This window comes from Leucoraja erinacea, chromosome 19, assembly GCF_028641065.1.
Source record: "Leucoraja erinacea ecotype New England chromosome 19, Leri_hhj_1, whole genome shotgun sequence".
NCBI classification, from domain to species: domain Eukaryota; kingdom Metazoa; phylum Chordata; class Chondrichthyes; order Rajiformes; family Rajidae; genus Leucoraja; species Leucoraja erinaceus.
Genome location: NC_073395.1, coordinates 25,133,470 through 25,154,970, shown reverse-complemented (window position 1 = coordinate 25,154,970; position 21,501 = coordinate 25,133,470). Strand labels below are relative to the sequence as shown.

Here is a 21,501-nt window from a genome sequence, read left to right as displayed (position 1 = left end):
GTCCCCTGCTATTTCCGGCAGATTATTTATGTCTTCCTTAGTGAAGACAGAACCAAAGTAGTTATTCAATTGGTCCGCCATATCCTTGTTCCCCATGATCAACTCGCCTGTTTCTGACTGCAAGGGACCTACATTTGTTTTAACTAATCTCTTTCTTTTCACATATCTATAAAAACTTTTGCAGTCAGTTTTTATGTTCCCTGCCAGTTTTCTTTCATAATCTATTTTTCCTTTCCTAATTTAGCCCTTTGTCCTCCTCTGCTGGTCTCTGAATTTCTCCCAGTCCTCCGGTATGCTGCTTTTTCTGGCTAATTTGTACGCATCATCCTTCGCTTTGATACTATCCCTGATTTCCCTTGTTATCCACGGATGTACTACCTTCCCTGATTGATTCTTTTGCCAAATTGGGATGAACAATTTTTGTAGTTCATCCATGCAGTCTTTAAATGTCTTCCATTGCATATCCACCGCCAACCCTTTTAGAATTAATTGCCAGTCAATCTTGGCCAATTCACGTCTCATACCCTCAAAGTTACCTTTCTTTAAGTTCAGAACCATTGTTTCTGAATTAACAATGTCACTCTCCATCCTAATGAAGAACTCAACCATATTATGGTCACTCTTGCCCAAGGGGGCATGTACAACAAGATTGCTAACTAACCCTTCCTCATTACTCAATACCCAATCTAAAATAGCCGGCTCTCTCGTTGGTTCCTCTACATGTTGATTTAGATAACTATCCCTCATACATTCCAAGAAATCCTCTTCCTCAGCACCCCTGCCAATTTGATTCACCCAATCTATATGTAGATTGAAGTCACCCATTATAACTGTTTTGCCTTTGTCGCACGCATTTCTAATTTCCTGTTTGATACCATCTCCAACTTCACTACTACTGTTAGGTGGCCTGTACACAACACCCACCAGCGTTTTCTGCCCCTTAGCGTTTCGCAGCTCTACCCATACCGATTCCACATCCTCTAAACTAATGTCCTTCCTTTCCATTGCATTAATCCCCTCTCTAATCAGTAATGCTACTACCCCACCTCCTTTTCCTTTCTGTCTATCCCTCCTGAATATTGAATATCCCTGGATGTTCAGCTCCCAGCCTTGGTCACCCTGGAGCCATGTCTCCGTGATCCCAACTATATCATAGTCATTAATAGCTATCTGCACATTCAACTCATCCACCTTATTACGAATGCTCCTTGCATTGAGACACAAAGCCTTCAGGCTTGTTTTTACAACACTCTTACCCCTTGTACAATTATGTTGAAAAGTGGCCCTTTTTGATTTTTGCCCTGGTTTTGTCTGCCTGCCACTTTTACTTTTCACCTTGCTACCTATTTCTTCTACCCTCATTTTACACCCCTCGATCTCTACGCTCACACATTTAAGAAACCCTTTCCCTTTAACTCCATCCTCCACTATCCCATTCAACACCCCACCCCCCTTATTCAGTTTAAAGCCACCCGTGTAGCAGTGGCAAACCTGCCTGCCAGAATGCTGGTCCCACACCTGTTAAGATGCAATCCGTCCCTTTTGTACAGTTCCCCCTTACCCCAAAACAGATCCCAGTGATCTAAGAATCTAAATCCCTGCCCCGTGCACCAGTTCCTCAGCCACACGTTCAGGTCCCGTATCTCCCGGTTCCTGCTCTCGCTAGCACGGGGAACTGGAAGCAAACCGGAGATAACAACCCTGGAGCTCCTGCTTTTCAACATTTTTCCGAGCTCTTTAAAGTCACGCTGCAGAATATTCATCCCCTTTTTTCCGACATCGTTTGTGCCGACATGCACTACCACTTCCGGATGTTCACCTTCACCCTTGAGGATTTTCTGCACTCTGTCCGTGACATCCTGGATCCTGGCACCGGGAAGGCAGCACACCATCCTTGCATCCCGTCTGTTGCCGCAGAAACCCCTGTCCGTACCTCTCACGATGGAGTCTCCCACTACAATGGCCTTGCCTGCCTTAGGCCTTTTTGGTTTTGGCTCAACAGCCCTATTCGCATCGCAAGCCAGTCCGCCGCTCACGTCTTCTGTCCCAACAGTTTCTAAGCAGGTGAACCTGTTTACAAGATGTACACCACCCGGGGACGTTGGCATTCCATGCTTCCCTCCCTTTCTCACTGTCTCCCACCTTCTCTCTTCCAGTACCTTAGGTGTAACCATCGTACTGTAGGACTTGTACGAACCGGAGGTCATCCACTTGCTTCTCCAGTTCCCCAACACGGCCCTTCAGGAGCTCTACCTGGATGCATTTTTCGCATTTGTAGCAGCCAGAGGCACCAGCGGTGTCCTTGACCTCCCACATACTACAAGCATCGCACTGAATCAGCTTGCCTGACATCTCCTTCTTTTGTCTCTACCTCTCAAGCGTATTGCGTGGTCTCCTCTCCTCACCGAAGACTCTCGAGCCAAAGACTCACACTTTTCTCACAGGGCACTTCCCTCACTAGCCCGCTCACTCACTGCTGCTCGCTAAGAGCTGTCCTGCTTAAATTGACTGATAAATTGCCTGATTTATCAATTTACAAAGCAAATTCCTCAGTTTTCAACTGTTTTCACCCCTCTGACTCACTTCTCTCCTCCCACTTGGGCTAGAGCCAATCAGTCGTATCTCTTGCTAATCTGCTGCTGCTGTTGTTCCTCCCAAATCTACAGCAGTTCTGAACAAAGTCCTTGGCCTTTAACTGTTTTCACCCCTCTCCTCCCACTTGGGCTAGAGCCAATCAGTCGTATCTCTTGCTAATCTGCTGATGCTGTTGTTCCTCCCAAATCTACAGCAGTTCTGAACAAAGACTGTGCGTCCTTGGCCCTTTAACTGTTTTCACCCCTCTCCTCCCACTTGGGCTAGAGCCAATCAGTCGTATCTCTTGCTAATCTGCTGCTGCTGTTGTTCCTCCCAAATCTACAGCAGTTCTGAACAAAGACTGTGCGTCCTTGGCCTTTAACTGTTTACACCGCTCTCCTCCCGCTTGGGCTAGAGCCAATCAGTCGTATTTCTTGCTAATCTCCTGCTGCTGTTGCTCCCAAATCAACAGCAGTTCTGAGTAAAGTCTGCCTGTGCTTGGCCTCTGCTTTTCAACTGTTTGCACCCCTCTGACTCACTTCTCTCCTCCCATTTGGGCTAGAGCCAATCAGTCGTATCTCTTGCTAATCTCCTGCTGCTGTTGCTCCCAAATCTACAGCAGTTCTGAGTGATTTGGACATTTTTTGCTTAATAATTTTCAGGCTCCTGTCCCTTCCTATACCAAGATGGCAGGAGTGAAGTGAGAGTGTGGCCAGGGTGGTGTGGTTCTCTGATAATGCTGTCTGTCTTTCTGAGGCAGCAACTCCTGTAGATCCCTTTGATGGTGGGGAGGTCAGTATTAACCCCTGGGCGGTGTTAATCACTTTTTGCAACTTCTTCATTTAGAAAGGAAGTTCGATCTGTATTTGTCAAGTCATTCCGAATTTGAAGAGTTGATACTAGGAATTCTCATGTTAGGAATATACCAGGTTAAATTAACACTCAATTGCTTGCTGCTGTAAATAATTTCCAAAATATCCAGAGGAAATATCAGCCGTACTCAACAGTTCGGTAAAATGATTATTGCTTTACACAATGTTAACTTGGCATTTCAGAAAAGTTCACTTCAAGTGGGAGATGCAAGGTGTCTGATCTTTTCATGGTCCTAGTCTTTTCACCTTCAGTTCAAAAGTACCGTTGACATTGAGTCATAGAACTTCATAATAAGTACTTTAATAAGAATACATACAGAGACCATAGTAACAGGTACTGTAGGCTCGAAGTCGTAACTCAAACTGAAAGTATGGTTGCTTACATTCCGCAGGATGGCATGGTGGAAACCTGACATGGATTAGGGATCGGGTCCTAAATAGCAAAACCAGACATGGATCAAATCAGCAATAGTGATTGATCTACACACACTTTTATTATTGGAGAAGTTTGATCAATTTCCAAAGGGAGCGCCATCAAGTATGGCTTCCCTGCCAGCAGCTGTTAGTCCTTTCACCCTTTAAAAACATTTTTTGTGAGTTAAAAGTGTTCATTTTGGAGGTCTTCTAGTCTTTTATGTGGTGTGTGGGGGGGAAGGGAAGGGGGAAACTATTTCCTAGTCCCTACCTGATCGGAGAGGTGTCATGCTTCCGAGCTGCTCTCCTCGTGGCCTACCATCGAGACTGGAGCGGCGTTTCCTGTCGGGACCGGCCGGGACTACAGCTTCGGCAGCAGTGGCACAGCACTAGGAGACCATCACGGAGTGGGCGATGCCTTACCGGGTCTATACTGAGTGCTATGACTGCCGACTCCAACATCGAGGAGCTGTGGCTGCGAGCGTCCAGCCGTGGGCAGCGCTGGATTTAAAACACCGCGGAGCCTGGGATCCGAGATCGCCAGAGTCAGAGCTCCAACCAGCGCGACCTGAGGACTTCCGGTGCCTCGGTCTCCGGGGAGGGAGCGGCCGCTCCAGACATTCAAAGTCGCCGAGGAGTGTTCACCCGACGCCGGAGTTCCAGCTTCCTGGCAAGAGGGCCTGAAGCATTGGGCTGCTGTAGCAGCGACTGCTGGGCCACAATAGGCCCGACTATGGGCGAACAGGGGATGGGACTGGACTTTGTTGCCTTCCATCACAGTGGGAACCATTGTGGGGGGATGTTTTTATGTTTATTGTTAAATTCTTTAATGGTGTGTCTTATCTTTATTCGTGTGCTGCAATGGCAAGTTAAATTTCACTACACCAATTGATGTTTGTGATAATAAATGTCCTTTGTATCCTCTGTATCCGTTGTAAACTGGAAGAGTGACATAAAACCAATTGTTTATGTTAAAAACTATTGTTTTAAATTTACCGTATTCCCACCTCTGGTATTTGGGATGGGTATAAAAAGAAGCAAATTGATGGATGAAATGTCACCTATTCCTTCTCTCCTGAGATGCTGCCAGACCCGTTGAGTTACTCCAGCAGTTAGTTAGTGTCTATCTTTTGAGGTAAATAATTGGCCTTAATTTAGGGACTTGCTTCTGAAATTTGGTTCCCATAAAGAGAGCAGAACTCAACCTCAGAGGCTCAGTACTGTGTGTGTGTGTGTGGTAAATGTACATTTAGTAAATGTGATCAAAGATGAATTACTGCCTCTTTGTAAAGATGAATTATTACCCCATTATCAGTTAATCTCTTATATTGCTTATTATACTTCATAATGTTAATCTTGGCATAATTCACAACTCTTTATCATTTTGGATTTACACGTGTCTTTTGATCTCTGGCCTTTGTCTAACTGTCTACCTATCAAAAAAATACCTTTGCCTTTGTTCACCTATTATCGCCCATGCTCTGTCCTGCCCCTCCTCTCTTCCAACTTTCTTTCCCGCGCCCCTCCCTTGCAATCAGTCTGAAGACCTGAAACGTCACTTATCCATGTTCTCCAGAGATGCTGCCTGATGCTGTCACATGCATCATAAGGTGCAGTGAAATGTAATTTGCCATGCAACATTACAGTTAAAAAAGGATCCAATACACAACATAATTCAACACAGATATCCACCATAGCATTCTTCACTGTGGTGGAAGGCAATACAGTTCAGACAGTCTCCTCCTCCTCCTCCCTTGTTGAATGAATGAACTGCAAGTGACAACATGACATACAATGACAGTCAGGAATGACACATAAAACATTAAACGTTAACAATAAAATATTATTTATTAAAATTAAATAAAATACCAGAGCAAAAGTAGGCTACAGATTTTTGGTTATTGAGTAGAGCTACTACTCGTGGAAAAAAGCTGTTTTTATGTCTGGCAGTGGCAGCTTTGACAGTCCGGAGTCGCCTTCCAGAGGAAAGTGATTCAAAAAGTTTTGGCCGGGGTGAGAGGGATCAGAGATGATCTTACCTGCTCGCTTCCTGGTCCTTAAAGTGTACAGTTCATCAATGGAGGGAAGGTTGCAGCCAATAACCTTCTCAGCTGATCGGATGATTTGCTGCAGCCTCCGGATGTCGTGCTTGGTGGCTGAGCCAAACCAGACCATGATGGAGAAGGTGAGGACACGTGGTCGGGACCCTCACCCTCTGTAGTCGCCGTTATGGACGGCGCGATTTTCAAGCCCTCTGGTCGGGATGGTCTGAACGCTGACGTCGGGACAGGTCGAGCTCACCCCGCGTCCCGAAGCTCCCAAATCGGTCACCTCCTTACTGGAGACCGCGGCTTCCAGATGTTGTAGGCCGCAGGCCGGTGGTCAGAGTTCTTCTCAGGCAACCCCTGGCGAGGGATCGCCCGCCCCATGATGGAAGGTCCACTCCACGCCTACCGGCAGAAGCTCCACAGACTGAGGCTCCAAGTTGTTGTAGGCCGCAGGCCAGCGGTTGGAGCGCTTCTCCGGTGACCCCCGGCAAGGTGGTCCATGATGTCACAGTCCTGCGCCACCTCTGAAGCTCTGGGCCCAACTCCGGGAAAGGTCACACCAAACCAGGTGTAAGGCCGCGAGGAGGGGAGCGAAGAAGCGACAAGGAAGAAAGTTGCACCTCCATTGAGGTAGGTGCCTGAAAATGGTTTCCCCCTATTCCCCCTACCACCCCCACACAAGACATACAGAGAAAGACTAAAACATACTAAAAAAACAAAAAAGTCGAAACAACGAAACCGCTGCAGGCGAGGGAACTGACTAGTAGCGCCACTGGATCTGCAGTCCCTTGTTATTAAACCTTGGCATCATGTTTGGCAAATACATTGTGGGCTGAAGGGCCTGTTCCTATGCTGTGCTGTTCTATTTTCTATGTTTTCAGCTTGTTGTAGAAATCCCACATCCCGATTCAAACAGAAACATCAGATTCTGTCCAACATCTCAAGCTCAGCCAAATTTGTCTGAAAAATAATGTTAGAATTGACATGCAATTAATTACTTATGAAGTACATAAGGACATCTATAGGTCATGAATGTAACCTTAGCAAAGCAATTTTCTTTCCCTCGTGCGTTGATAAATAGAATTAAATTACGAAACTCCCAGAGAAACATGAGTTAGTCAGACCAATCAATACAAATTATTGAGAGGCAGCCCAAGCTTGCCAAACATTGCAGAATTCTTTAAAGGATAAATAAAACAAAAACATTTGGGTTGTATAGATTTTTAGGAAGCATTTGTTAAGATGCAACAAGAGAGACTTAGTGCAATGATAATGTTACACAGTACCAAGGATTATGTGGAAACAGTGGCAGTGAAATAATTGAAAAGCAGAAAACAGTGAAACAAAATTCCGGAGAATGGATTGATTCGTGTTCTGTGTTCTTGGTTATGCGAACGATTTTCAATATCAAGCTAAGGAGACAATTTTCTGACAATAACATACTGGCCACAATTACAACACAGTGATCAGCATCATGAAAGAATATGGAGCTACATGGATAGGAACTCACTGTATCTAGATACATGTGACAATAAAGTACCATTGAACCCTTGAAACTAAGGCAGGAGAATGGGGTTTGGACGGAGAGGCAGATCAGCCATGAAGGAAAGGTGGAGTAGACTTGATGGGCCGAATGGCCTAATTCTACTCCTATTCCTTAGGACCTTATGAACCATTTCCAACATGTGGACTGAACTTTGGACTTTTTCTTTGTAAACAACGCCAAAATATGTGACTGTGTATTTCTGGGTTGTGCAAAAGAATTTCACTGTGCTGTGCATACATGGCAATAAAGAACCATCTCACCCATATGTTATCTAATGCAAGGTGCCCTTTGTCTTGCTTCATTTCTGGAGAAATGTTAGTTTAATTTAATCAGCTGAATATATTTATTCTCCTACAATCATCTTACTCCTTGTTTGCAAAATTAAATAAACTTTGTTTGCTGTTGTTTCCCAAACTGACCACCATTCCAGAATGACAGATTATGGGCAGTTATACAGAATTCATGATTGGATGAGCTCCAATACATTTGATCTTGCGCCCTGCGTTATCTTGGTATAATATAGCATGTTATCTCTGAGTCCATTAGTGTTTAAGCTAGCAATCGAGGGTTGATGTTGTATTTATGAAGAGACAGTTTTTGAGCCAAGTAGAAAATAAATCCAGTGCTCAGAAACTCACAGGATGAAAAGATTATTGCACGTCTGTGGAGTTCTTGAGAAATATTATGAATATATCATATCAAGTATCCATTATTTTCCCAATAATGCCAAATCGTGAACTGCTTCTATGCTTTCACAGAATGTATAGTTCAATGTCACTCTAAACCTTTCTTGTTCATGTACTTATCCAAATGTCTTTTCAATGTTGCCATGGTACCTGCCTCATCTATCTTCTCTGGCAGTTCATTCCATGTCCCCATCTCCTTCTGTGTGAACATGATGTGTGCAATCTTTGGAGGAGACTGAAATCCACAGCCATTAAGATTTCTACCACAAACCAAGCATGTCTAATGTAAATACAATACATAATGTGAGGTCTCCTCCAACATCCTCCAACCTCATCTACTGTATCCGGGTTTTCTGCATACAGTATCGCTGAGACCAAGTATAGACTTGTCAACAGTTTTGCTGAATACTTACGCTCAGTCCGCCAGTTGCCAAACATTTAAACTCCCCTTCCCACCCCCATACAATAAAGTAGACAATAGACTGACCATTCTGCCCTGGGCCTCCTCCATGTTTAGAATGAGGCCCACTGCAAATTATAGGAACAGCACCGCATATTTTGCTTAGGGAGTCCAGCAGTATGAACGTTGATTTCTCTAATTTTAACCTCCTCACACCCCCTCCTCCACCCTAGTCATCCAACTAGTTCCACTGTTCACATCCTTGTATCTCTCCCATTAGCACATCTTCCCCAGCCACAATGGACCATTATGGTCTTTCACCCTTCCTGAGGTCATCTGTTGCCAACCCTGATTTGTTATGGCCTTTTCTCACCCCCAAATACCCCACCCCCGTTCATCTCTATCTTTCAGTCTGAAGAAGGGTCCGACCTAGAAAGTCACCTATTCCTTTTCTCCAGAGCCAGCCTGACCCACTGCATTACTCCGGCATTTTGTGCCTGCGTTGTCATTGGACTGGAAGCTGGGCTTAATCTCAGGAATCCTACCGTGGAAGCTTTGATATTAAATACAGCTCACTAAATGATTCTGAAATTCGTAAGCAAGTAGACAGTAATTAGGAAATCTCACCTCAGTGCTACCTACATAAATAGATAGGTCGCAGAAGGGGTTCAAGAGGGAAGCAAATATATTGATAAGGAGTATTCAAGAGCTTAAGATCATGATGTGCAGAAACTCCTATTATTAAAAATGGCGGAGCGTGGGTCCAAAGATGAATCATTACACCTTTGCTTTTCAGCTTCTTGTAAATCATAATTCAAAGAAAAGGGGAGTTGTTCTGCCTAGAACCTATTCTGCCCAGATTTTAAACAAAGACCCTATTATACTGAAACTTGTGTTATTAAAAATGGCAGATCATATAAAAATAATCATTGAAGAAAAACATTTGGGAGTTGATTGAACATCAAGAATATACAATATATCTGTAGCCACCTGATGTCCATGGGGAATGGTGGTGCTGGGAGTAGAGGGGGGGGGGGCTGGAAAATGCCAGTTGCATGAGAAGTGCTCTAAGATATCACCGCACACCACACTGTTGTTCAATGCATAAATCTTTAAATAAATTGCCAAACTGTATGTTATCTCCCAAATAACGTTTCACAGTGTAATTCTATATTTTGAAGATGAACAGTATTAATGTAAAATACAACAAAAATGAATCAAATGAATGGCTGCACGCACCATCTACTGAAACACCAAATCTTCAAGGAGGATATTGTAACTTAGCAGCCCAAACCATTCTGCCTTTATGTACAAACATAAATAAACTAAAAATGTCATTTCACACCTATTTTGCATTGCACTTGAAATGAAATTCACTGTTTAAGCTTATTTTCATAAATTCAAAACAATCTCATATCTGCTATTCATAGACTTTTATGCTGTCTAGTCTAGGATTTTAAAATGTCGAACAGAACATAGAACATAGACTAGTACAGAATAGGAAGAGGTCCTTCAGCCCACAATGTCTCTGCCAAACATGATGCTAAGATAAATGAATCTCCTCTCCCTACACAAGATCCACATCCCTCCATTCGCTGCATAATCATGTGCCTTTCTACAAGTCTCTAAAATTGCACTATTCTATCTGCCGCCACTACCACCCCTGGCAGCATGTTCCAGGCATCACCACCCACGTTGTAAAATAAACTGTTCCCGCACATCTCCTTTAAACCACTCGCCTTAAAGCTGTGCCCTTTGACAATTCCACCCGGGGAAATGTGTTCTGACTATATCCCTCATAAAATAACGTCAGTGGATGTAGTGTACCTGGACTTTCAGAAAGCATTTGATAAGGTCCCACATAGGAGATTAGTGGGCAAAAGTAGGGCACATGGTATTGCGGGTAGAGTGCTGACTAGGATAGAAAATTGGTTGGCAGACAGGAAACAAAGAGTAGGGATTAATGGGTCCCATTCAGAATGACAGGCAGTGACTAGTGGGGTACCGCAAGGCTCGGTGCTGGGACCACAGCTATTTACAATATACGTCAATGATTGGGATGAAGGGATTCAAAGTAACATTAGCAAATTTGCAGATGACACAAAGCTGGGTGGCAGTGTGAACTGTGAGGAGGATGCTATGAGAATGCATTGTGACTTGGACAGGTTGGGGGAGTGGGCAGATGCATGGCAGATGAAGTTTAATGTGGATAAATGTTAGGTTATCCACTTTGGTATCAAAAACAGGAAGGCAGATTACTATCTAAATGGCATCAAGTTTGAAAAGGGGGAAGTGCAATGGGTTCTGAGGGTCGTGTTTAAGAAAGAACTGCAGATGCTGGAAAATCGATGGTAGATAAAAGTGCTGGAGAAACTCAGCAGGTGCAGCAGTATCTATGGAGTGAAGGAAATAGGCAACGTTTCGGGATCTGGGGGTCCTTGTTCATCAGTCTATGAAAATAAGCATAGAGGTACAGCAGGCAGTGAAGAAAGCTTATGGCATGTTGGCCTTTATAACAAGAGGAGTCGAGTATGGGAGCAAAGAGATCTTTCTGCAGTTGTACACGGCCCTAGTGAGACCACACCTGTAGAATTGTGTGCAGTTTTGGTCCCCTAAATTTTGCTATTGAGGGAGTGCAGCATAGGTTTACAAGGTTAATTCCCAGGATGACGAGACTCTCATATGCTGAGAGAATGGAGCAGCTGGGCTTGTACACTCTGGAGTTTATAAGGATGAGAGGGAATCTTATTGAAACATATAAGATTGTTAAGGGTTTGGACATGCTAGAGGCAGGAAACATGTTCCCGATGTTGGGGGAGTCCAGAACCAGGGGCCACAGTTTAAGAATAAGGGGTAAGCCATTTAGAATGGAGACGAGGAAACACTTTTTCTCACAGAGAATTATGAGTCTGTGGAATTCTCTGCCTTAGAGGGCGGCGGAGGCCGGTTCTCTGGACACTTTCAAGAGGAGCTAGATAGGGCTCGTAAAGATAGCTGAGTCAGGGGATATGGGGAGAAGGCAGGAACAGGGTATTGATTGGGGATGATCAGCCATGATCACATTGAATGGCGGTGCTGGCTCGAAGGGCCGAATGGCCTACTCCTGCACCTGTTGTCTATTGTCTGTTGTCTATTGTCAATGACGTTCCCCCTCTTTCCTTCTAAACTCTAAATTACTGAAAGGCATCCAGTAAAGTGACACATAAAAGAAAATATGTTACAGATATAGACGTAGCATATTGGTATGGATAGGAAATTAGCTAATTAAATGAATTTGGGATAAATGGGTCATTTTTGGATTGGCAATCAGAAGGATGCCACAGTAATTCATGCCAGGATATTTTAATTCACAATTTACATTAATAATGGATTATTGTGGGAGATTATACTTGGTGTGAAGGCAGTGCAGAGATGATTCATAAGTTTGATTCCAGGGTGTAGTCATTAGTTTAAAGAAAGTTTTGGCCGAGAGTAAACTAAACCAAACTAAACTGCATTCGATGAATTTCAGGGGAATGGGGAGTAAAAGAGATTCTGAAAGGGATTGGTAGAGTGAATGTGAGGATATTTACAGGCACAGGTATCTAGAACTAGGGGAAATAATTTTGGAATAAGAGGTTCCCTAAGTAAGATGGAAATTATGGCAGTGAATCTTTGGAATTCTCTGGACGAGAGAGTTATGGATGTGGAGCCATTCAATATATTCAAGGCGTAGATTGGCAGACACTTAAACTATGAAGAGCGTTGTATATTGATAGAGAGAGCGACCATAATCAAGAGTCATGGAATCATACAGTATGAAAGGCCATTCATCCCATCACACCTATGCCCATTCACAACTATCCATAATTTAGTTTTAGTTTTACTTTTAGAGATACAGCCTGGAAACATGCTCTTCGTCCCATCGAGTCCTCGCCGACCGGCAATCACCCGTACACTAGTTCCCTCCTACGCACTTGGGACAATTTACAGAAACAAATTAACCTACAAACCTCCACGTCTTTGAAATATGGGAGGAATCCGGAGCACTTGGATGAAACCCACACAGCACCTGCAGTCAGGATCGAACCTGGGTCTCTGCCTCTGCGAGGCAGCAACTCTACGGCTGTGCCACAATGCTGCTCTAATGAACTCCATTTCCAGCATCTCTCCCACTTCCAGAAGAAACATTTTCTCCATATGCACTCTTCTCAGGCCTTTCACTATTCACATTCAACATATCACTGACAATATTGAAGAGGAGCCAATAGAAGCACTGAATCACCTAGACATAGAAGGTTGTAGGCCAAATGTTGGAAGATGGTATTAATAATGGGTGGCTGCACACTAGTGGGCATGGATGTGATGGGACAAATGGCCTCTTTCCTTGCTGTATGGCTCATACAGCACCCCCCATGGTTAAGCACGAAGAAGGAGCTGACCTCTGTTGTTCACTGAACTGCTGTCAAATTATCCCTGCTGGAAAAATACATTGGTAAGAAAATGTGGACGGCTTTGTTATTCCCTTGTTCGAGTACGGTCACATGTCAAAAGATGTCTACGACAAAGCACTGGAGATTCCTATTTCACAAAAATACTATCCCAAAAGAAAATTGGAACAAATGTTCTTAAGGAGGAAAGATCACACAAACTTCTGTGAATATTAATGAGACATTTCATCTAACTGAGAACCCTGTGGTTTCATCTGAAACATCAACGTTTCCGCCTCCTGCATAATTCATCACTCCCAATAAAATGTTTGTATATATATGAAGAAAAAAAACGACAAATATTTTTTCCTATCAGATTGTTTTATTTCCCTGGTACTTCCATAGAAGTGAAACAAAAGTCACTGCATACAATTGTATTAGATTTTACTTAAACAAAAGGAACTAAGGACTGCCAGTACATTCTTAAGTTAACAAATGTCAACATCTGAGACACAAGGAATGAAGAATCTATCTATATGTGCCTCAAAGTAAACATTACCCTGCTGGGCTTTTTTGGCATGCATTTAGACCACCCCTCCTGAGAGAAATTAGATCTCTGGTTGAACTTGCTGATAAAACAGAAACAGCTGTTAAAATATTCAAACAGTTGACCTACTTCATACGATTGTTTCAGTAAACTGGTTTGCTGTGTCAATTCTTTAGACTTCAGCGATACAGCGCGGAAACAGGCCCTTCGGCCCACCGAGTCCACTCCAACCAGTAATCCCAGTACACTAGCACTATCCTACACACTAGGGACAAATTATAATTTTATCGAAGCCAATTAACTTACAAAACTGCGCGTCTTTGAAGTGTGGGAGGAAACCGAAGCACCTGGACAAAACCTACGCGGTCACAGGGAGATCAGCAACTCTACCGCTGCACCATCGTTCCGCCCTAAAATTCTGTTAGTATTTCTACAGCAGGGTCCATGAAACAAATGGTGCGGAATTGCAGTGTTCACAGACTAATATTTGTCAATCCTCTTATGCCGATGTTTAAAGGGTTGTTTTGCTGAAAGTACAGGGAAGTAGGTGAGTTCAATGAAACTTGTTCCATTGATAATGGTTTCATTTACAATGTTAGATTGAATTGTGATAGAGCCTCCTAACAGTAAAATAACCAATTTTTCTGCTAGTGGGTAATAAAACCCAAGGCAAATGTTCACTAATTTGATCTCTTTAGCTGATAAAATAAAAAAATATTTATCAAATGAACTCCCTTGCATAATTTATGGAAATGCTTAGCACATAATTTTCCAAAATCTTAATGGAAACTAATCAGCGACTGAATGCACGAATGGGGGAATCCCGAACCAGAGAACTTAGGTTTAAGGTGCGAGGGGCAAGATTTAAAAGGAATCTAAGGGGCAACTTTTGGAACTTATGGAACGAGTTTCTTGAAGAGGTAGTCAAGCCAGGTACTACACAGCATTTCAAAGACTCTTTGACATACATGTACATGGAAAGGAACGATTTAGAGTGAAATGGGCCAAATAAGTTCATAAGTTATAGGTGCAGAATTAGGCCAGTCTACTCTGCTATTTAATCATCTGTCTTTCCCTCTCAACCCCATTCTCCTGCTTTCTTTCATAATCCCTGACACTCGTACGTGGGCAAATGGGGCTTGCTTGGGTGGGGCATTTTGGTTTGCATGGATGAGTTGGGTCAAAGGGCCTGCTGCCATGCTAACTCAAAAATGAATTTTAACCATAGGTAGCTGAAATGCAGCAGAGAGTCAAAATACAACTTCAATTGCTATTAGCAAAAAAATAAATTGGCCACCATTCTTGTCTCTGATTGCCATCCAGTGCTCCTGGAAAGAAAATGCCTGTGTGTGGATGTTAAGTATTGGAGACTATGATACTCCCCATTGTTGACTGATTGCAATGTTCATCAATCAAGCCAATGAAGAATAGCATGGAGCAGATCGAGTGAGATTGTCTTCAGAAAGAGGAGGAAAAAAGTACAATTAATCTTTTTTTTAACAGTTTCTGTCTAGATGTCTTGTCAAAGGACACACAAATAATTTAAGTAACCGTGAATTTAAATTGGGTTTTAAGATCTGTGTGGGAGTTGTTGGAAGTGTTGTATGACGTTTAACAATCTCAGCGTTTGAACAGTTTATCAGCACTGGTTGGATTGTTATGACAGGAGTATGTTCATGGAACACAAGATTTTCTCGTCATCTCCACTTCTTCCACTGACTAATAGCCTGCATGTACGGAATGCTCACTTAGGTCTCCAAGGGCGGGCGGTTCTGCCCAAGTGCCTGGGGAGGTTTGATACCGAATGATGGATCAGTTACATTTCCAGCTGGTCACAAGATGCAAAGAGAGGAAAATAAATGGAATGTTTTCTTGTCTGATTGCAATTCGAACCACACTCCCCCCCCCCCCCCCCCCCCCCCCCCCCCCCCCCCCCCCCCCCCCCCAGCCTTCCTCCCATCACCTCATCTAGTGTTTAAAGAGCAGGAATGGAAGAGAAAATCTTCCTCCTTCTACACTTCAACAAATCGCTACAAACATTTTGCTTAAATTGTGCACTTGACCAGTAGTCTTCCTTGCAGAGAGATGTCCTAATTTATTCGTTTTACTTTTAGCGATACAGTGTGGAAACAATCCCTGTGGCCGACCAGCGATCACCCATAACCTACAAAGCTTACTATCTTTGGAATGTGGGAGGAATCCAGAGCACCCAGAGAAAACGCACACAGTCACCGGGAGAACGTATATACTACGTGCAGACAGCGCCCGTACACAGGATCGAATCCTGGTCTCGGGCTCTGTCAGGCAGCAACTCTACTGCTGCTCTACTGTGCCGTCCTACAACATGGTGAGTGGCTCGTGTTCAAGTACTTGTTTAGTATTCATCATTACTTCCTCAAACATTACTTCCTGACAAAGGGGAAAGGAAAAAGAAGCAAAGGATATCAAACATGATACTTTATATCAGAGCTATAAAAACTGATAATACAGCACTATTAATAATTTCCATATGGTAAAAAAAAATCATTGGTGTCAGCAAAATGTAATACATTGCTGCATACCTGCATACTCCATCCTTATTATAAAACAAAATAGACATAAACGTGCTGGAGTACCTCTGTGGGTCAGGCAGCATCTCTGAAGTAAAACTGGAGACTGGAGACTCTCCCAGTCTGAAAAAGGGTTTTGACCCGAAATGTCACCTATTCCATTTCTCCAGAGAAGCTGCCTGACCCGCTGAATTACTCCAGCATTTTGTTTTTATCTTCGGTATGAATTAGCATCTGCAGTTCCTTCCGACACACCTTGTTATAAAACAGTTCAGTCGGTGCCAGGTATTACGTTAGTCTGTTATAAGAAGCAGGCAATATTCATAACTGTGCAAAATATGTCATGAGAAAAGTTTGGACTTTTTGTAAAAGTGCCAAAATATGGCGACTCGTGCATGTGTGAGCTATGCAAGATGAATTTCACCAGGGCGCACATGACAGTAAAGCACCCTTAAACCATTAATTATTAATGGGGCGGATCTTTGAGCAGCAGCTTCCTTAGCGAAGGCAGCTATAAAGTGGTTAGAAGATCCTGCACCTTGGGCTTTAGATAGAATTTAGATAGAATTTATTTGCCACACAACCAGGGTCGGTGGAATTTGGGTCGTCAGCAGCGATACAATAGTAAAGAACACACAACCACAATAAAAAAATGTAACACAAACATCCACCACAGCATTCATCACTGTGGTGGAAGGCACAAAGTTTGGCCAGTCCTCCTTCATTTCCCCCCCGTGGACAGGACCGCGGCTTTAAGTTGGTGCAGGCCGGCGGTCGAGGTTTAAAGTCTCCGCCGCAGCCAGAAGCACCGTAGACTGCAGGGCCGGCGGTCGAAGCTCCCCTCCAGGGGTGATGTTAAGTCCACGCCGGGCCCGCGGTAGAAGTTGGCCGCGGGCCGGCGATGGAAGCTCCTTCTTCCCCCGGGTCCCCCACGAGGGATCCCGGGCTGTAGACGCCGCACCAGCTGGAACTCTGCAGACCGCGGCTTCAGGCTGCCGGCTGCCGCGGGCTTGCGAAACGGAGCGCTCCCCTCCGGTGAGCCCCAGCGAGGCCCGCCGAGAGTCCACGCTGCGCCCGCAGCTGAAGCTCTGGGAGCGTCTCCGTAGAAAGGACACGCCGATCCTTGCTGTTAGGCCACGGGGGAGGCGACCTGGAAAAGGTCGCCTCTCGATGGAGGAGGCGACCAAAACGGTTTCCCCCTTACCCCCCCACACCACCCCCCACACAAAACACACTGAGGAACATCAAAAACACACTTTAAGACACACTAAAAAATAAAAAAAGTTGAAAAAAACTAACACGCTGCTTACGTGGCTGCTGCTGGAAGTAAGTAGCTTTGTGAGGTTTCAACTGGCACCCACATCAAAGAAATGCATTGTCACCTGGTGATGCCCTGCTCTTGGATGTCTCTGATGTTAACAAACATTAAAATACTGTTATACATATTTATAACATGAGAAATAAATAACAAAAATTTAGAGCCTTGTGAAACACTTTGAAGAAACCAAACATATTGAAATTATTTGGGAAAAGGCAAATGACTTGAAAATGTTATATAATTCCTCTAAAGCCATGAGACTCAATTGGAATCAATGGAATTGCTGAAATCCTGAAGATAGATTCAAAATGTTGGAGTAAATGGGTCAAGAAGCAACCCTGGAACAAATGGACAAGTGACATTTTTTGGGTTGGGTCATTTGTTAATTTTCTCCAGAGATGCTGCCCGACCTGCTGAGCTACTCTAGCATTTTGTGTCTGTCTTGGGTATAAACCAGCATCTGCAGTCCCTTTTTTATGTGTAGGAAAGGACTGCAGATGCTGGTTTAAATAGAAGGTAGACACAAACTGCTGGTGTAACTCAGCGGGACAAGCAACATCTCTGGAGAGAAGGAATGGGTGATGTTTCGGGTCGAGACCCTTCTTTCAGTTTTTATTATATTGCTGAAATTCTGCACAGCCCGGCCTGGCCCAGATCCATTAGGGAGATCTCTTGGCGCAACTGGCAGGGGCCGACAGGTAATTTGGAAGCACAAGAGACCATAGGTGCTGGAATCTGCAGCAAATAAAGTGAGTGTTACTGGAGAAACTGGTCAGATCAGGCAGCATCTATGGTGGGAACTGGAGTATTGAGAACCTTTGTCTGGACTGCAGGAATTTTTGCTCTCCCAGTAATGGAGTGCAGTTGGAAAATCACTGGGAAGGAACAGCCAGCAAGTTTGACACCAACATTCCCTCACACTTACTGAGGAGTTCTGAGGTTCCTGACAATTGTGAGGGAAATATCTGCCCATTTTCAGGAAAATTACACCTAGCATGGCAAGTGATGTCTGGAGATGGATATTTCCCGAGGATAGACGCAAATTGCTGGAGTAACTCAGCGGGTCAGGCAGCATCTCTGGGGAAAAGGAACAGGTGATGCTTTGGGACGAGACCCTTCTTCAGACGTATATTTCGGACAATGGATATTTCCCATTGTTTTGCCTTTTCCTCTGAACTCACACATCATTGTGTTTTTTTGTTGTCTGCTTCAACATTTTATAAAAAGCTAAGTAACTTTGAAGTATAAAATGTTGCCATGTAAGAGTCAGGTAACCAACATGCACAAAGCAAGCACTTGCTAATAGCTTTGTGATGTAAACAGATAATCTCTTTCAGTATTATTGACCGATGAATATACGTATATCAGCCAGGGTACCACTGATAACTCCATCGATCATCCTTGAAATAGTCTGATGGAGTCTTTTAAATCAGCTTGTGGGATGGACTCAATTTAATCTGTATGAAGAAGTGTTCCGACCCGAAACGTCACCTATTCATGCTCCCCAGAAATGATGCCTGACCCTCTGAGTTACTCCAGTGCTTTGAGTCTTTTCTTTGATTTAATATTTCATTGGAAACTTCTTAAGGCCCTGTCCCACCGGGTTTACCCAAGAGCTTTCCCAAGTTTAAAAAAAAATCAAACTCGTGGTATTCTACTCGTGAAGTTTTTTCAACATTATGAAAAATGTCCACGAGTAAAAATATACTCGAGATGAAAAAAATCGCAGGAGTTCGTGGAATACCACGAGTGATTTTTTATTTTAACCTTGGGAGAGCTCTTGGGTAAACTCGCATGGTGGGACAGGCCCTTAACTTTGTAACTCTGTTGGCGACACTTGTGTGCTGCCGAGGTGAGATCTGTTGTATGACGTTACCGGCTTGTGTGCAAAACAAAGCATTTCACTGTACCTAGGTACACCTGACCATGAAGTATCATTGAATCATTGACTGAATCCTACGTTGAAAGGATTAGAATGAACAAATCAACAATGTTTTACTATGTTTTGTTAAAAAATAACTTCCCCTGCTCGCTGCCCCCACAGTTTTTAAACAGATGTAAAAAAAAATCATGCTTTAACTGCATTTGTTTCCTTCACAATGGTCACTCTTTGTCACACAAAGAATGGGTTTGTACAATAAGGAAATGATCACTTGAAAACCCTCCCATCAGTAAACCATCTCATTCCTCGACAATTTGAAAGGAAAGGCTAATTTTAAATGCAGCACCTGTGAAAACACCAGCTGAAGAATCCTTAGTGCTCCTCACAGTCACGACAAGCTCCGCTTTCAACTTGCTTAAAATGCACTCAAACAGAGCTTTGTTTATCTGTAGATGAGGAAACCACAGCAGTCACAGTCCAGAATTAGTCCATTATTTGCTATTCACGCAAGGCGCGAAAAACAAATAAGGGGATCAGTTAAACAAGAGTTCGGGGAGAGAATTGTAGTTTCCCTTGGGAACCATGAATTGTTTCATCCAGCTGTTAAGTTCTTCCCTGTGTCCCTCCCCCCAACTTTGATTTTCCCTGAGAAAGTGGTTGGTGAGTCGGGGAAAACAGCCTTGATTATCCGGAAGCCTTGTCTCAAAGGATCTTTCACTTAAATGATAACATATTGCTGAAATACTGATGACTCTGTCGCTAATTAGCATTTGGTGGAGAATTTTCCTCTCATGTTTAAATCAAGATGTTTAGTTCTCCTGACACAAAACAAATTCAAGTAAGAATTTGTTGTTTTGATTTGAATCCACTTATTAACTTTGAGGTGATTTGTTTGCTAATCAAAATAAATCTCATAGGTTTGATGATAATTCAGGGAGCTTATATATCGAGGCTGCTTTTATGTTGGTTAGCACTATTGATCTAATGAAAAGATAGTTTGCGTCCAGTTAGTCCACAAGCTCCATTCACCCTTTGTGCTTCCCAAAGGCTAAGTTGCTTTGAAGAGCATTACTTTGTAGTGTACCACCATTTGGAAGAGCCCCCTTAAGGCAGTGCAGGAGGTGGAGTGACCTGGCAAGCAGGCCTGGCTCACCGCTGCAGATCAAAGATGGAGAACTCGCACGCCGTGGACTGAGAATCGCTCGCTGCAGACCAAGGAACAAGGAACGGACCGAAGACTCGTCGGTCGGCCTGGTTTGTCCACTGCGATTTGGCCCCGCACCACTGAGATCGAGGAGAGACTGAGGGAGACGGACATCAAGAGTGAGGTGGAGCCAGCGAGGGGAGGCAGCTGAGAACGATGGGGGGCCCGACAGATTGGTGGTGGGTGGGGGTCGGGGGAGGATAGAACTGTTCGGTACTTTTGTAACTTTGTCGCCGTTCAAACGTGGCGACACTTTCGGTTGTATGCAAAATAAAGCATTTCATTATGCCTACAGGTAGGTACATGTGATAATAGAGTATCATTGATTCAGAGATCTGAGGAATTTAACAAGAGTTTCAGGGCAACACAGAATTTTGTGAATGAACATTTATTTCTCTAATTTCAACTAACTCCTGCATTCCTTTCCCCCCTCCCACTGTCTTGCACTCATCCCCACCCTTATCATCCTACTAGTTCCACTGTTCGCATCTTTGTATCCCTGTCACTAGCACATCTTCCCCAGCCAACAATGGGCCATTATGGACTCCACCCTTCCTGAAGTTATCTGTTGCCGGCCCCTGTTCTGCTCTGGCCTTTTCTTGCCTCCACTTCCCCCCCTACACCCCCACTGAGTTACTCCAGCATTTTGTGTCTATCTTCGGTTTAAACCAGCATCTGCAGTTCCATCTCCCTGTGCTTGGCAGAATGGGTGGGGGGCAAAATGGCCTATTGTTGCATCCCCTCCCCCACCCTGGACATCCTGCTAGATGTTTGCATCCTTGTATCCCTCCTATTAGAACATATTCTCCAGCCAACAATGGGCCATTATGGACTCCACCCTTCTTGAGGCCATCTGTTCCCAGCCCTGATTTGTTCTAGCCTTTTAACACCTCCAGTCTGCCCCCTCCTCTCCACCCACCCATCTTTATCTTTCAGTCTGAAGAAGGGTTCTAACCGAAAACATGATGGCCATGTCTCAGGACAGATTGGTCCGAAACTAAACTAAAGTAAAAATCACCCTTTATCCTTTTGCATTCCAACGACTGCCCAAC

The 21,501-nt window shown here is 43.9% G+C and overlaps 1 protein-coding gene and 1 long non-coding RNA gene across 4 annotated transcripts in view; one reads left to right on the top strand and one right to left on the bottom strand.

Moving 5' to 3' along the window:
* Positions 1-21,501, top strand: part of LOC129706393 (monocarboxylate transporter 2-like) — a 356,464-nt gene that overhangs the window by 44,473 nt on the left and 290,490 nt on the right. For all 3 annotated transcript variants that reach the window (XM_055650680.1, XM_055650677.1, XM_055650676.1), the window contains exon 2: positions 15,611-15,843. The gene's annotated coding sequence lies outside the window, so the exon portion shown is untranslated. The remainder of the gene's footprint in view (positions 1-15,610; positions 15,844-21,501) is intronic.
* Positions 5,114-19,729, bottom strand: LOC129706394 (uncharacterized). Its single transcript, XR_008725047.1, has 3 exons — positions 19,592-19,729; positions 17,356-17,454; positions 5,114-6,868 (listed from the first exon to the last, which is right to left on the bottom strand). It is a non-coding gene; the product is annotated as an uncharacterized LOC129706394 (long non-coding RNA).